The following is a 17,664-nucleotide window of genomic DNA, read 5'->3' on the forward strand; positions in this document are numbered from 1 at the left end:
TCCGCACGCGCGCAAGAGTGGCCGCATGCGTGCACGCACACACACACACACACACACACACACACACACACACACACACACCACCACCACCACCACCACCACCACATTGTAGTGGTTTAGAAACTATCAAATCAGGCATTCAGGCTGGAGACATAAGACCCTGATTATGCAGTTTGAATGTACCAAATAGGGAAGCGGATGGCTAACTTATTTAATGGCCAGTTTTCAGATATATAACAGATTTTTTTCAAAATATTATTAAAAATTCTTGCACTTTATATTTGATATGTTTGCACTGTCTAAGAGAGCTGCAGGGTTAAGATTCTAGACATCAGGAGACTCCCTATGTACGTTCCTGTATCTTTAATCCTCCTTTCTCTCAGAGAGTTTGGGCCATGCACTGACTACCCTTTGCTTTTCCCTCAGTGGAGAATTCCCCTATGCCCCAGTACTCTCTGTGGTGTCTGACACAGTCCAAATGGAACAGCTTTTAATGATCTATAAGGTGATAAAATTATTATGTACAGTAAAAACTATCAAAAACTATACACAGAGCCAAGAGAAACAAATTGTTTGCAAATTGGTATACATTTACCAAATGAATTGTTAGGCAACCTGATTTATTATTTAACTGACTTTCTTTGAATTAAAAGAAGAACTAGGAGGAATCTAAAAAGAGAAAAGGGGGTGCTGGAAAGATAGCAAAGGAGTAGGGCATTTGCCTTGCATGCAGCCGAACCAAGTTTGATTCCCAGCATCCCATAATATATCCCTGAGCACCGCCAGGAGTAATTCCTGAGTGCAGAGCAAGGAGTAACCCCTGTGCATCACCAGGTATGACACAAAAAGCAAAATAAATAAATAAATAAATAAAAAGATACAATAAAATTTACAACAGTATCACGTTTGGGTGAGAGACAATCAAACTTAGACAAGGATATGGAGGAGAGGGGCAAATGGAAGAGCCAAAGATGGATATGGCTAAGAACTGGGGCACTGGAGGCAATAGTGAAGGAATTAATGTGTATTCTGCCCTACCTCTCTGAAGTTACATCATTTTTACTATTACTTTCCTCATTTGATTCTCACACAATTCTGTGAAAGACTATTTGCACATGATTAAACAAGTTTACAGCTGTGGTTTTCCAAGATGGTGAAGGGAATACTTCATAAAAAACTTAGAGCTAAAGTCCAATTCTCTGGACTCTAATATCCATATTTTTGTCTGTCTCACAAATTAATTGACAATGAAAGAGAGAAAACCAAGGAACAGATAATTAAACATGTTGAATTCATGATTTTTTCTCAGTATCTTGCACATAATATGTAGACAACAAATATATTTTGAATAGTGTATGATGACTTAAAAATTAAAGTTTTTAGGGGCCGGAGCGATAGCACAGCGGGTAGGGCGTTTACCTTGCACGCGGCCGACCCGGGTTCGATCCCCGGCATCCCATATGGTCCCCTGAGCACCGCCAGGAGTAATTCCTGAGTGCAAAGCCAGGAGTAACCCTGTGCATCGCTGGGTGTGACCCAAAAAGCAAAAAAAAAAAAAAATTAAAGTTTTTAAATCATGAGCAACTTTGTGTATTTCACTGTGATTCAATTTTACAAAGACTAAAATATTTTCAGAAAAATATTTAGCATATTAAGTATTGAAGAATGATTTCATTTAATTTTTAACTATATGTGGTCACCTATTATTAATTCCATTCTAAAAATTCCCTATTCTTTGGAGAAATTTAATCTTTTTGCTCTTAAGGTATTCAATTTAATAAGGTTCATTAAAGAAAATTGATTTGATTTTAATCTATTTTCTTTAAAAGCAACAGAATATCTAAGCTACTGATTAATTAAGTATCTGGGTACCAGGACATAGTCGAATTAGCCATAAAATTAATCATAACAGGACTTTCTTCTTAGAATCGAGCCATCACACTGTGATAAAAGCCACATGAAAATGTGAAACAGAGGTGCTATGATCAACAGTCACAGAAAAATCTAGTCAACCAATTAAACCATACACTGAGTGAAGGTAATTCTGGATGATTCCAGTCCATCCCTCAGCAGTTAACATTACTCTTGGCCAATTCAAGTCTTTCCAACTCTAGTCCCAGAGATGATGGAACGGAGACAAACCTCCTTCCCACTCTTGCTTCCTGTTGAAAACTCATGACCCACAGAATTTGTGAGCACAGTATAAGTGGTGGCTTAATGTCAAGGAATTTGCGGGTGGTTTGAATGACTTAATATAGAACTGGGATACTAAAATATGTCAGAGAAAATTTTGATGAAGTCTTACTTGAGTAAGGATGTCATTGATGTAGTTAAAAACCACAGTTCCCAAAGTAGTTCCATTAAACAAAATCCTAGGACTTCGCACATCATCCTGTCTTTTATGTCTTTGTTTTTCTTCCCTAGAAATATGTTTATGAACCATCCCAAGAAAGTTCAGTTTTAAAGCTTTAACTCCAAAGTTCTCCTCACTTCATCTTGTGAAAAATTGAGCCCTCTCCAAATCAAGTCTATAAGATAGATCAATTTAAAGCTTAAGGAGAAATCCAATTATGTAGAGGTTATGGAATTTTTATTTGATAAATTACTTAGCTGTGGATACATCAGGGGTTACTTTATTAAAAGAAAGAAACATAATTACTGGAGTTAGTGAGTGATTCTTTCCATTTACAAGAGATCTCTGGTGAATTTTATGGTTAGTCCTGAGCTGGCTCAGAGCCACCTGTAATGAAGGACACTGGGAATATACACATAATAAGTTCTTTTTTTTTTTTGAGGGAAAAAATTTTTGAGGAAGGAAAGGAAAAGAAATAGATTGTTTAACAGATTCAGTACTCAGATTGGTGTGAAGAACCATTCCCCCTTTTGTTGAGGGGATAAGCTGAAAAGTCTGACTGCAGAAAGACTCTAAATGTACCTGGGCTTTCTCTAAACATCTTTTGGGGAAAATAATGTTAGGGGAATTATAATTAGAAATTTGGTGCGTCTATAACATATAAAGACATCCACCGAAGTGAAAGACAAAATGAGTATCCTTTCCACATGGGCTAAAAAGACTCGTAATCCAGGTAAGAAAAGCAGGTTGACTATTAAATTGGTAAAATTAAAGGAATTCTGATTTTTTTCTTTTTCACCTGAGGATTCTCAGAGCCTTGAATTTTAGCCCAAAATTATTCATATGGACTTTGTTGCTTTATTTTACTTTATTTTTCTGATTTGGGGGCCATACCTAGCAAAGGTTGTATTGAAGAATAGCCTGGAAAAAGGAAAAGACAAAGACACACACTCTGGGGAACAAGAAAAAAAAATTGCTTAGCACCAATATTGATCCAGTAAAGTGACTTCAAAGTCTGAGCCCTCAATCCAGGATTCAGGACACATTTATATAGGATGCTGGGTGATGGTCTTTGCAGGGAACTCTCCTCCGCCAAGGTGGGACTAGGGTCAGGTTACATAGGACACTGCAATATAGTACAACAAACATATCTTAGTGATGTAATACACAGATATGGTAAGATGATACTGTGATTAACAAAAGTAGGAATGGGAATCAGACTTCCCTTCAGAGGAACAAGATTTCTCTTCATAAAATGGGTATAGGGTTCAGGTTCCCCTTCACAGCTGAGGACTAGCAACTCCTGGCTCTGTGCTCCACAGTTGCACCTAGAGATGCTTAGGAAACCTCAGGTACTGAACCTCCTGCACGCAAGCATGCAGCATGCACACATTTCATTGCACTATCCTCCAGCCCATTGCTGACTTTTATTAAAGGACACCTATAAAACTTATACAATACAAAAGAAATCTATAATGATAATGAAAGAATTAGACACAAATTCAGAGAGGACAAACTTCAGTGAATCTTCAATAAGACTTGTTGCCCAAATCTCTCTTATTGCCTGTCCAAGAGAAGAAGAGCTGCAACTTGCTGAGGAGGCATTTGAGATCATCACCTATAATAGAAGTCCAGTCAAGACTGTGAATGCAAAGAGCAAAGAGGTATTTCAAATGTCTTGGGTCACAGAATGACATCCAAAATTAACTTGAATGATTCAGAGAAATCAATAAAATTTAGCATAATGAAAGTCTGAAGGAAATCTTGAGCATGAGTAATGAGCATACCTCTTCTGCAGAGGAAGATAGGTGAGAACCTAAATATCTTAGGCATTCAGCACTATCCATCTTAGAACCGTCCTAAAGGTTAATGGGGCTTGGAATGTAGATGAGATGAGGTGCTCAGAATGCCAGCACAGCTCAGCTCCTACCCTCATACCCTCAGGCCTCTGGCAATGTAGTTTGAAAGAGCAGGTGACACAATGCCCTTCAGTCTGTATTCCTATGGGCACAAACTATGCATACATCTCAACTTAGAAATTGCCTAGAGTTTCTTCCCAACATTATAGACAATCTCCCAGTTCTTAGTTATTAGAGTGGTTTCAAGGCATAACTTTCCTTTGCTCTGTAACATAGGTTCATCTGAATACCTTGCATATTGCTAAATTTCCCCTGGGTATCATTGGAGTAAGAACCCAAACAGACTTGGGGCGGTGGTATGGAGGTGAGGGGGGTAGGAGGAAGTGGAGCCAGCATTCTCAATGAGATATATCTGTATTTGGGGAGAAAAAAACCTTGTCTTTTTTTTTTAAAAAAACTAGATCAGTTTGTTCTTACAGTCAGGTTCTTATCCTCTAGTTCTATCTAAAACACAAGTTTTAACACAAGATCACTTGAAACCTGAGAAAATAGAGGGCATGTTTCTGAATTTCAATAAAGTAGAGAAAGGGAGGACTTGAATTTCAGGGACTTCAAGAAAATCGCTGGAATATGTTGAGAAGTCTTAGCTGTTATATTAGACATTGAAACTTTATAAAGACCCAATGAAACAGATGTCAAGATAATTTATTAGAAATAAATCATAGTGCATATTTACTTTTATTTATGTTTTTGTGCCCTGTCCATTCCTGGACCAGCAGAGTCAGGGGAATCATAGTGGATAATTAAATCAGCAAATGTTTACTGCCGCTAGGGAATTGTTAGGAAAAGATTTAGATATATTGACCTCCTTGGGCACAGCTGGTAAGATGGAATCCTTGTCCCAGATGACTTTTGGGGAAGAGGGGGAGATTTGCAGTTAACAAACTGCTGCTAGTATTATGTGAAGTAGAGAGTCTGTGTTCTGGGCTTACTCCTGATGGTGCTCACAGGACCATATGTAATGGTGGGGATCAAACACAGGTCAGCCACTTGCAAAGCAAATATGCTACCCTACATACTAACTGTCTGGTCCTAGAATGGGAATGTTTAGAATGTCAGATAGAAGGATCTATTATTATGTTTTCTAGATTTTATGAAGCAGTAAATCATATATGGGTGAGAACTCAAGAGAATAATGCAGAGCTGAACTACCAAATTAGCTTTTACTTGATCCAACACTAGGGGAAATCTATTACTCTACATTTTCTTGCCACAGTATGTGGGAATGGGGGTGGGAGAAGAAGAAAAGTAATTGTTATGTTTCACATGAAGACTCTGAAGAGCCAGCAATCTAATATATGTGAGGCACTAGCAGAACAGCAGACACACGAAAGGACTTATGTTTGCATGTCATATACTGAGCCTTGTCTTGGGAAATATTTAACCAGAAAAATGTATCAGAGTGAAGGAAGACTGAAGAAGAGAGACAGATGAAGGTATTAATATATAATTCAGTGCAATATAAAATGGTGAGGACCTAATTAGGGAAGCAGAGAAAGAAAGAAGAAGGGAGGGTATCAGGAGTAAGAGGAGGCAGGTTTTACATGGAATGATTTCCAGTTAAGTAGATGATCGTGACCTCCCTTCATTCATTCAGTCAAAGAAGACAGTGGGCTACATGCAAAGAGTCAGGTGATGAAAAAAGAGGCAGGGAAATAATGCACAAAGCAAATTTTTTCCTGTTTTATTTTTGTGACATTACCCTCTATCCTTTATAACACTCAATGCTCAAAGTTCAAATTGTGTTGCATATAAGGTATCAATAGGAAAATTCGTTGGAGGTGATAACAGTCATGTGAGACTAAATTTTGGAAGAGAAATAGGGACGAAATAACATGTGGGGACTAGTAACATGGAAAGATTGGAGTAAAAAATTCTGCTAAGAGTGAATGTTAGGGGGAAGGGAGAAGAGGACCAGAGGAACCCATTAAGGGTAGGAAAAATAATTCCATTCTCCTCCCCAGTTGCCTATGAAGTAGAAAGGCCAACTTTTTCTCTTGTGGTCCCTCCAATCCTAATCCTAGTGTGTTGTTCTAGTACCTTTGTAGTGAGTTATGGAACTTGGAGGATCCATTGTACCAAAATTTTCTTGTTAACAATGGCCCAAGAACTCATTCACAGATAAGAAACAGAGAACTCTGACACAAAATTCAATTTCAGTGTGGGGGTTAGGGGGGTGTTCCCCAGATAATGCATGCCCAGAATGTTCAATAAGGCTAAACTCCAACTCAGGATATTTACCAGAAAGCTAGGACACCACAAAAAGTAATGTAACTCATTCAATAAGTATTTAACAAGGTCTGTGTTGACTTTACAATGTTTTTCCTAATTTTATTGTTAAAAAATTGTGCCAGTATATGATATTTAATATGTGTAGGAAACAGGTGACAAATATCAGATAAGGCACCAATCACCCCTACATGTTAAATCTGACATGGAGTGGTAGGGATCATTTTAAGCTAGTGGGCTTAAGGTCAAAGCCCCCAAATGTTGATGTAGGATGGAGTTGGGTAGAACTTCCTTAAAGTGGATGTCATAATTCTCTACTTTAAGATCAAGAACCAAGGGGTAAAAAGTCTTTTCTTTAGCTAATATGTGCCTGTGTTCATTCCCTTCCCAGATTCTATGTAATGCTACTGACAGACCCACCTGTTGATTCTAATACAGAGCAGGAGCTGCTAGAAGAATTTTGAAAGGGCCCATTTCAGACATCCTTAATCTCAGGAGTTCATTTTGCCTCCCTGTTCCACAAACACCTAAGTAATTTACTTACTCATCATAATTTAATAATTTTCTTGATTTTTACTTTTTTAATTTTTAAAATTTTATTGAATCACTGTGAGATATTACAAGCTTTCATGTTTGGGTTACAATCTCACAATGATAAAACACCCATCCCTCCACCAGTGCACATTCCCCACCACCAATATCCCGGGTATACCCCCCTTTCCCACCCTCCCCCTGCCTCCATGGCAGACAATATTCCCCATACTCTCTCTCTATTTTGGGGCATTATAGCTTGCAACACAGACACTGAGAGGTCATCATGTTTTGCCCATTATCTACTTTTGGCATGCATCTCCCATCCCAACTGGTTCCTCCAGCCATCATTTTCTTAGTGATCCATTCTCTATTCCATCTGCCTTCTCCCCTCTGCTCATGAAGCAGTTTTCCAGCTATGGGGCAATCCCCCTGGCCCTCGTATCTACCATCCTCGGGTGTCAGCCTCATGTGATGCTACCCTCTACTCCACAAATGAGTGCAGTCCCTCTATGTCTGTCTCTCTCTTTCTGTCTCATTTCATTTAGCATGATACTTTCCATGTTTATCCATTTATAAGCAGATTTCATGACTTCATCTCTTCTAACAGCTGCATAGTATTCCATTGTGTAGATGTACCAAAGTTTCTTTAACCAGTCATTTGTTTTAGGGCACTCGAGTTGTTTCCATATTTTGGCTATTGTGATCAGTGCTGCAATAAATATATAGGTACAGATGTCATTTCTACTGTGCTCTTTTGCATACTCGGGATATATTCCCAGAAGTGGTATTGTGGGATCATATAGAAGCTCAATTTCTAGTTTTTGAAGGACTGTCCATATTGTTTTCCAGAAAGGCTGGACCAGTTGGCATTCCAACCAACAGTAAAGGAGTGTCCCTTTTTCCCCACATCCATGCCAGCACTGGTTGCTTTTGTTCTTTTGAATGTGTGCCAATCTCTGTGGTATGAGATGATATCTCATTGTTGTTTTGATATGCATCTCCCTGATGACTAGGAATGTGGTACATTTTCTCATGTGCCTTTTGGGCATTTGTATTTCTATTTTCAGGAGATTTCTGTTTATTTCTTCTTCCCATTTTTTGATGGGATTGGAGGATTTTTTCTTATAGAATTCTACAAGTATCTTGTATATCCTGGATATTAATCCCTTATCAGATGGGTATTGGGTAAATATTCTTTCCCATTCTCTGGGCTCTTTCTGTATTTTGGTTACTGTTTTTTTTTTGAAGTGCAGAAGCTTATTAGTTTGATGTAGTCCCATTTGTTCATGTTTGTTTCCACTTGCATAGTCAGTGCTGTTTCGTCCTTAAAGATGCTTTTAGCTTCAATGTCATGGAGAGTTCTGCCTACATTTTCTTCTATGAACCTTATAGATTCATGTCTGATATTGAGGTCTTTAATCCACTTTGATCTGACTTTTTTCCTGGCATTAGACAGAGGTCAGAGTTCATTTTTTTGCAGGTAGCTATCCAGTTTTCCCAGCACCACTTGTTGAAGAGGCTTTCCTTGTTCCACTTTGCATTTCTTGCTCCTTTGTCAAAGATTAAGTGGCCATATTTTTGGAGGTCTGTGACCGGATATTCAATTCTGTTCCATTGGTCTGTGGGTCTGTTTTTATCCCAATACCATGCTGTTTTAATTACTACTGTTTTGTAGTAGAGTTTGAATGGATATATCCCCAGACCTGTATCAGTCAACTGAAAAGTTTCTCTTAATATCAATGGACCAAGTCATACAGAGCTTCGGTACCATCTATAAATGTGCATGGCTCGTTCCCATCACATTCTCACCCTACACAAGCTCCATGAACATTGACCAAGTTAATATGAAGTAGTTTTCTATATACAAAACAAGAATGGAAAACTATACTCACACAAAGCAAAAAGACAGGATGATGATACAGAGTACCCGGGGGAATAGTTCCCTTCCATACCTCACCAGAAAAAGAACATCCTGCTTTTCTTTTCTTTTCTTTCTTTTTTTTTTTTGCTTCTTAGGTTACATCCAGCAATGCACAGGGCTTCCTCCTGGCTCTGCACTCAGGAATTACCCCTGGCAGTGCTCAGGGGACCATATGGGATGCTGGGAATCAAACCCAGGTCAGCCGCATGCAAGGCAAATGCTCTACCCGCTGTACTATCACTCCAGCCCCTGTTTTTTTCTTTTTTCAGAATATCTCTTGGTAAACACACTCTCAATTTCCTTTCCACTCAAGCAAAAATTTAATGGTTGGAAGGAAGAATAAGAAGGGAGGTTCCTATAAAATAGAAAAGTCCCCTAAACTATTAGAAAGGTAAAACAGTTTCTGTGAAATCAAAAACAGCAATTTTAACTCTAGGCATTCAGGAGCTCTAGAATGGCACCCAGAAGTATGAACAGAGTCGAGAATTAATGCTATTTGCTGACCCAGGTACAGTGCTCTCCAGAAAGCAGAGGTTTGTATTCAGATTCAGTTGTGTATGAGCCTCATAGAGTTCATCAAGAAGCTCTATTCCTGGTAGAGACTCACTTTAATGTTTCTAAATCCCCTGAAAGTACCTAAAATTATTGATAACAATTATGGCCTCATTCACAGGGTATCTTTCTCATTCCCTTCTCATAGGAACTCCAGTCTCTACAAACCTCTGAACTAAGACTGAGGTCATAATGAAAATGTAGCTTATGTTCACTACCATTCTCTCCCAAAAGTTGCTGGCTCAGGAGTGCTGCTAGGATCTGGGATATCACCGAGGCACCAAGTTTCTCTGTGCCTGGAGGAGAGAAGTTTGATATGGGAAAAGAAACCACAGACCCAGAACAGAGGCTGTTGCAGTCTGGCCAAGAAGCTAATTCCCCGCCACCTGGACACCTCACTTGAGGGGAGCTGCGAGACTGCTGGGTGAATGCCAGCCCTCAGGTCTTCTAGGCTATTTTCTTAATCCAATGTAAGTGTAAGAAGCTTTCCTGATGGGACCAGTGGAAAATGAAGGTTTTGTTTGGCCATACTTTCAACTTATGTTAGAGAGAATCAGATATGAATCTACTTGTCAGGCTGAGGTGGAAAGGGACCGCGTTCCCTTATTTGCTTTATACAGGTTCACTTCTGGCTTTAAACATCCCTTTACCAGAGAAAACAAGACACCCAGAATCAGTCAGCTTTGGATAGAGAAGGCTGTGGTCACAGCCCTGACCTCTGCCCCATCAATGCATAGTGCTCAATATGGTGGACAATCCTGACTCCACGACTGCAGAGAAGCTGTTTTCTTAGCGCACTCAATTACAGAGGTCTTACTTTCTGCACCTCTGGAAAAAGATCACCTTATACTGACTGTGTACATTCCCAATCAAGAGATAATACCCAAGGGATAAAGAGGATCTGCTGGTCTCAGCAGCCCAGATAGAACTTTAGTACAGATGGAGAATTGAACAAATGTTCACCATCTGGTCTCCATTTGATAACTAGAATTATTTTTTTCATAAAATAATGTCCTTTCTGACACTATACCATGTATTGTTTCTTCTCGACCCTTTCTAGATGATTATATGCTTCATGATGCCTGCATGCTTGTTTTTCATCTACCTTGTTGAAGGAGTATCCTCAGTGCTTACGACAGGACCCAGATTCTATCTGTTGAAAAATGAATGGTGTTTTCATCTGCTAAGAGTGTAATGGCAAAAAAGAAAAATACAGACTAGGTGGCTTGGACAACAGCCATTAATTTTTGCACAGTTCTATGGACCAAGAAGTCCAAGATCAAAGTCCAGCAAAATTACTGTCTGATGTGGGCTCTCTCCTTGCATTGCAGATAACCACCTTCTCTCTGCACCCTCATATGGTGTTTTCTTGATGTATACAGGCAGGAGGAAGAGGGAGATCTATGCTGGCTCTTCTGATCAGATTGTCACCTTTATAGAGCAGGATTCCAATCTGATCACCTAATTTAACATTACTTTCATGTTTATGGGTAGGTCCTAAATCCACATACTGTTATTTGGAGCTTAGGATTTCAAAATAGAAATGGAAAGGTAGGACATTTATTCCCTAACTAATAGATACATATCTAGCATGGACAATTTTATATGTAGATAGATAGATATATACATATATATACACACAGGTAGAATGAAATGAAGCAAAAGAAAAAGATAATAAAATGAAATGCAAAATTGAACTCTGAAAAAAACCTGGATGATTATGGAAAGAAAACTGAAAACAAGAGAAAGAATGTTGTTTACTTTGTGGAGTCAGAGAGATTATATCCACCCAAAAGCAAAAGTATGTAAAAAAGGAACATTCACAAATAGGTTTTGAATATTAAAAATATGATTGGACCCAGAGAGATGGACTAGAACATGTTCTTTCTATGCAAGGGACCCTGTTTTAGTCCTCAGCGTCTTATGGTCCCCTAACTAAGGGCAAGAGTGACCCCCCCAACCACAAAGCCAATATTATCCCATGAGCACCAGCAGATGTGACCCCCAACATACACACACACACACACACACACACACACACACACACACACCACAATCATTGAAATTAAAGAGTGAGACAAAAATGAAAACCTCGTCTCAGATGGTTTTCTGCAATGCAGGAAATGACTTAGAAAATTGTATGGACAAATTTCACTTTATTTTGTAAACATTTGCTGATGTGGGCAAATTTTGAGGATTCAAAATTGAGGATTCAGAAATGAGTGTCAGAACATATACTCTTAGAAAATTAAAAATCTAAAGAAGACAGAAAATATGCACAATGTATTAATTAATCAAATTCTGTGGAAGTAGTTGGCATAGAAGGACCCAAAAGACTGAGAAAGGTATTTAACTCTATGCAAAAAAGATGTCAGTTTGACCTGACAAGACTCCACTCTCCTCTTTTGCTCCTACTTCTTTTGCAGAACGATTTTTTTTTGCCCCATCCTGGTCTTCAGGGCACTGCCATACCAGGTTGCAGTCTTTTCCACCATCCAGAAGCTTTCCATTCCTTGACAAGTTGGTTAACAATAAATTGATAAGAGTTTAAGCAGAATTTATGAGACGCTTCCCGGAAATAGCCTTTGACGAGGGTGTCTATATTGGAATTCTGGGAAGATAAGGTTAATGGTGGTTTTTCTAACCATGTTATGAAGGGTAGATTATGTGATGCTAAAGAAACAAACAAACAAACAAAAAACACTATAAAGCTCGGAATCCGTTTGTTGCTAAAGCTCTAGCCACATCGTTGGCCTAGTTTTCATGGACTAGAACATAACTTGATTTTGCTTCAGCTGGAGTAAGTTGACTTATTTCACTTCCAAATCAAAAATTTTACCAAATGGTGATGAGAACCTACAACAGCATGTGCATGAGGGGAGAGAATGATTTCAGGTGCTAATTGTGGATTAGCAAAAAGAGTTGAGTAACTATGTATAATTGACTCCAGAAAAGGAGATGATCACCCTGAGGGGCAGAGGAATACCAAATTTTCAGAAAGAAATTGCAACTTAGATAAGTTCAGGATGTGGAGCTGTTGGGGCTCATCATAGGAATGAAATGAAACTGTCTTGAGTGGAGGGCCAGTTACTCAACTGCTCAACTGTAAGACTTTAGGCAAGTTTATTAATCTCTCCTCTGTTTCTATATTAGGGTTCTCAAGAGAAGAAAGAGAACTGATAGTATGTGCATAGACATACATCCTACATATGTATATAAATATATGAATATGTATATATGTGTATATATGCATACATATGTATATATATATTTTGGAAGAGAGAGGGGAAGAGACAACGACAAGGAGAAAGACATAGAGAGAACTAAATATTTACTTTAAGAATTGGCTCTCATCACAGAGGCTGGCAAGTCCAAAGTCTTCAGGGCAAGCTGGTAGGCTGGAAATTCCTGCAGGAGTTGATGTCACAATCTTTAGTCAAAAAGGCAGCCTGGAGGCAGCCTTACTCTCTGGCAGATTTCAATGTTTTTGCTAAAAGCCTCTCAGTTGATTAGACAAAATCAATTCACATTACAAATAATAATTTATTCTACTCAGTTTGTTGCTTTAAGAATTAGTCCCAGGACCAGATAGATAGCACAACAGGTAAGGTGCTTGTCTGGCTACAGATCCTTAATTCAATCCCTAGCACTATATATGGTCCATACCCCCTAATGGAGTGATCCCTGAGCACAGAGCCACAAGTAAGCCTTGGGCACTTTAAGGTGTGACCAGCCTCCTCCCACCCCCCCAAAAAAAAAAGTCATACCCAAAATTTTTTCTTTCCAGCAACATCTATATTGTTATTGACCCCATAACTGGGCATTATGACCTAGTCAAATTTACACATAAAATAATCTCTTACAGCTTGAAATTCTATGAGTGTGAAAGAAATAAAGCAGTTTCCTTATTCTGTTGCTGTTGGGGGAATTGAAATAGTTATTATTTGCATAATGCTGAGACACAAGCAATCACACACCTGTACCAGGTATGTTTTAGCAGATTTTGCTTATTTTTATTTTTTTTTATAATTTGCAATTGTTTCATCCAAATGCATGTGCCAAATGGTTTTGTATATACTGTTTTATCCTGTATAGATACTGATATGGGGTCACCAAAGTGATATCTGTGACCAGGAAAAGGAAGACCTTTCAGTGAAAAGATGAATCTGATTCCTCAGCAAACTTTTATGAGCTCTACATCTGCCACTAAAATGTCCAAGTTTTCCCCATTTTCGATCAATGCTCTCATGAATCAAAAGCCCCCTACCCTCCTATGGTGATACCATATCTTTACTTTTGTACATAGTGTTTTTTATTCTCTTTACACAGGTCTGAAAAATTCTATTATTCTAAGGCAGCTAACTTACATGTTAGTTATGAGCAGAGGCTTGGGAGCCATTAAATGCCATCAGTCGCTACCACCTAATGACTGAATAACCTTTCAATTTGACTTAGCTTCACTCAGACTCAGGTTTTCCACCTGCAAAATGGGAACCCATCACACAGTGCAGTGAAATTAGAGAAGACAATGGAGCGAGCCAAATAATTAATAATGAGTTGTTTGTTACTCGTCTGGGCAACCCTAAAACACAGTGTGCTTAATCATGTATTAATCAATAAATCAGCACTTAATCATATATGGAGTGCCCAGTAAAGGCCTATATTATCAGGAAGTTTAACAAATGTGCTTTGAAAACCTGGTACATACAGATTAGCTGCATCCCAGTTGCTTAGATACAGTAGAAATGTCAACCTTCTCCTCTGCACAGGAAGCACAAATGTGTTCCTGGTTTCACCTGGCAGAGACCATGACACTTGATCCCTGAGATAAGTCATATAAGGTAGATGTGTGTTGTCGCCAGAGGGGAAACTACAATTTGATTTCCCCTGGGCATGGTGTATTCTATCTGCTGATATTTTGTCCTTGCTTAATTCCTTCTGAGAAGTGGCAATAACCTTGAGAGGTAGATATCCTCTTTGTCTTCATGTGGATGAAGGAATCAAGGCACTAGATGGTAAAGAACTTAACAAAAGTCCTGAAGTTAAGCTATCAGCTGTGTGGCTTCACCTCCCAGTGGTGCTTCTTTCCAGTTTTCAATTGCACTGTATGTGTACTGGAAGAATGCACACAAGGACCATGTAAATCCTTTGCACCAGAACCATGTAAATTCCAGTATGCCCAGGTCTCTAACTGGGGCCTCTGCGTTTTCAGGGTTCTGCTGAAAGCCATGGAGTATAGGTGGTATGGGAGCCAATAGAAATGACAGGTAACAAGACCTCAGTTCCTGCCAGACTCTGGCCATCTTTCCAGAGGAGAGAGCACAGCTAGAAAACAAATCTTTGATGAAACCCACTTCTTGAAAGTGAGTGTTTCTGACCTGGGTGTTTAGCGAGCAGGGAGTTCCTAGAAGCTGCTTCTTCAAAGACTTCTAACTAGCAAAAACTCCATTTTGTTTAGTTGGTTTACTTTTGGCCGCGTGCAAGGCAAACACCATACCCGCTGTGCTATCACTCCAGCCCAACCACTGAGATAGCAAAATTATTTTCTTTATTCTGTGCAACCTCAGTAAATAGACATGTGATTGATTTATGTTAATTTATACAGGCTGATGAGATAAATTATATGCAGTCATCCCAGGTTCGATTCCTCTGCCCCTCTCAGAGAGCCCAGAAAACTAAAAAGTATCTCACCCACTCAGCAGGGACTGGCAAGCTACCCATGGAGTATTCCATTTGCCAAAAACAGTAACAACAAGTCACGCAATGAAGACGTTACTGGTGCCCACTCAGGCAAATCAATAAGCTATGGGATTACAGTGGTACAGTGATACAGTGGTTTACTTTAGGATATAATAATCAGCTCTTTTTTCACTTCTTCTCCTGTGACTCCCTCTCCTACCCTTTCCTCTTCTTAGTTCCTCTGTTTATTCAACCCCTTTCTATCTATTTCTGCCTCCCACAACTCTTCCCTCCCACTTTTTCTCTTCTTTCTCTTTTCCACTCTATCCCCTTTCTAGGCCCCTTTATATGTTCCTCTCCCCCTCTTCCTTCCTCTCGCGCTCATTTCTCTTACCCTCTCTTTTTTTTCCATCATAATGATCAAGTCAGGAAGGAGGAAAGTGTGAAATTTGTTTTCCAGCACCAGAGTTGTGACTTCAAATCAAGAGAGAAACTGTTTGGGAGAGAGGGACCTACAAGGATTTAGCACTTATCAAAGACACATCAGTGTCTGGGCCTTGGACATCCTGTTTATACCATTCTTCTGGGAGGCTCAGCTGAGCATGGCCAGCTGTGGCCTGGGCAAGATGCCTAGCTCCAAAGCCCTGGATTCCCCAGTTAGGTGTCAGGCCCAGGCCTCTTGCCCCTAACTTCAGGCCCACTGGAAACCTCCAAAAGTGTGCTGCCCCTGCTATAGCTTCCCACACCTGACTATCAGTCTCTGAACAGTCACTGCTTAAATATCTCTAGTTCCTCCCATCAGGACCACCAAGATCTTTCATTCCTTAGGATAAGAATTCCTGGAAGTGTTTCCCATAATCACCAATGTGCTACCCATGTTATGCAGCAGGTACATAGGGAAACATGTTACACATGACTACTGGCCCCTCTGTCCTAGAGCAAGGACCTATCCCTGCCACCATCACTTGTCTAAACTGAACATGTCCCTAGTGAATCATTCATCTGTCGAGTCCTCATTTAATTGTTAACATACCTAGTAGCACCCTGTGACACAAGCTAAAGAAGACCCAGCTTTCTGTTGTACATGCACTTATGCTTTCAGTTAATGAACATGAGACAAATTATTAAGGAAATGTCAACTTCTTATAATGAGAGAACATAAAAGGCATTGAAGCAGTTGCTGAGGAAGACAGAGTCATCACCCTGAAATGACCAAGGGAAGAGATTCTTTTTTTTATATAATTAATTTATTTATTTTTAATTAGTGAATCACCATGAGGGCACATTTACAGATTTATACACTTTTGTGCTTATGCTTCCCTCATACAAAGTTCGGGAACCCATCCCTTCACCAGTGCCCATTCTCCACCACCAGTAAACCCAGCATCCCTCCCACCCTCCCCAATCCCATCTCCCCCCACCCCACCCTGCCACTGTGGCAGGGCATTCCCTTCTGTTCTCTCTCTCTAATTAGCTGTTGTGGTTTGCAATAAAGGTGTTGAGTGGCCACTGTGCTCAGTCTCTAGCCCTCATTCACTCCGCAACTCCCTTCCCCCACATGGCCTTCGACTACATTATAGTTGGTGATCCCTTCTCTGAGTTGCCCTTTCCCCAGAATGTGAGGCCAGCCTCGAGATTCTTTTAATTAAAGATGAATGGTGAGGCAATAATTTGAGGGGCATAGTATATACTCTGAACAAAGGAGGTTCATTTCTCATTCCCAGCACTTCATCTTCTCCCAGAAATTCCAGGAGGGGTCTCTGAGGACAGAGCTGGGAAGGTCTCCTGACAAATTTAAAGATGTATTGGGAGTAACTTTGAGAACATATGGAGCACAGCGTTCCAGGCAAAAGCAGAAATTAGTGCAACCTTTCTGAGGTTCATTTTGGTCGAAGTTCAGAGCAACAGAGAAGGCTGGATCACAGGAAATGGATGAGAGATGGTTTTCATGAATTCTGAAGGTAACCACGAGCTCATTGGGCTGGAATGTGATGGAGAGGTGTTTATCCAACACACTGGAGAATTTTACTCCAGGACAAGGGTGTGAACTCATTTAGTCTTAAAGGATAAAACTGGCTTTGGGGAGCTGCTGGATGCCTTGGTACCATGGAAAACGCATTATTTGATATGCATTCTATAGCAAGGCATGTGGCCTATAAGGGATGATCACAAACAGAATCCTGAGCTCCAGAGACAATGCACATAAGATCTGTTTCTTTGGTTCACGCTTAGTCCTGGGGTCAGATGTGCAGAATGTAGAAATAGCTAGTGATGGACAGAAGTGAGGACATAGTCTTGTCTGTGAAGAACCTGTAAGCCCCTGAGTGTCATTGAAAAGTCTCCCTCCAGAGTATTTGATACCCTCCTTTGGGATTGGATGGGGAAGTTGATTTGATCTTTGGGGCTCTGGAACATATAACCTCAGAGATACCACTTCTATTGCCACTGTTATTCATGAGCTCCTGGGTTCTTGAGAA

The sequence above is a fragment of the Sorex araneus genome, chromosome 11 (genome assembly GCF_027595985.1).
Source record: "Sorex araneus isolate mSorAra2 chromosome 11, mSorAra2.pri, whole genome shotgun sequence".
NCBI lineage: Eukaryota > Metazoa > Chordata > Mammalia > Eulipotyphla > Soricidae > Sorex > Sorex araneus.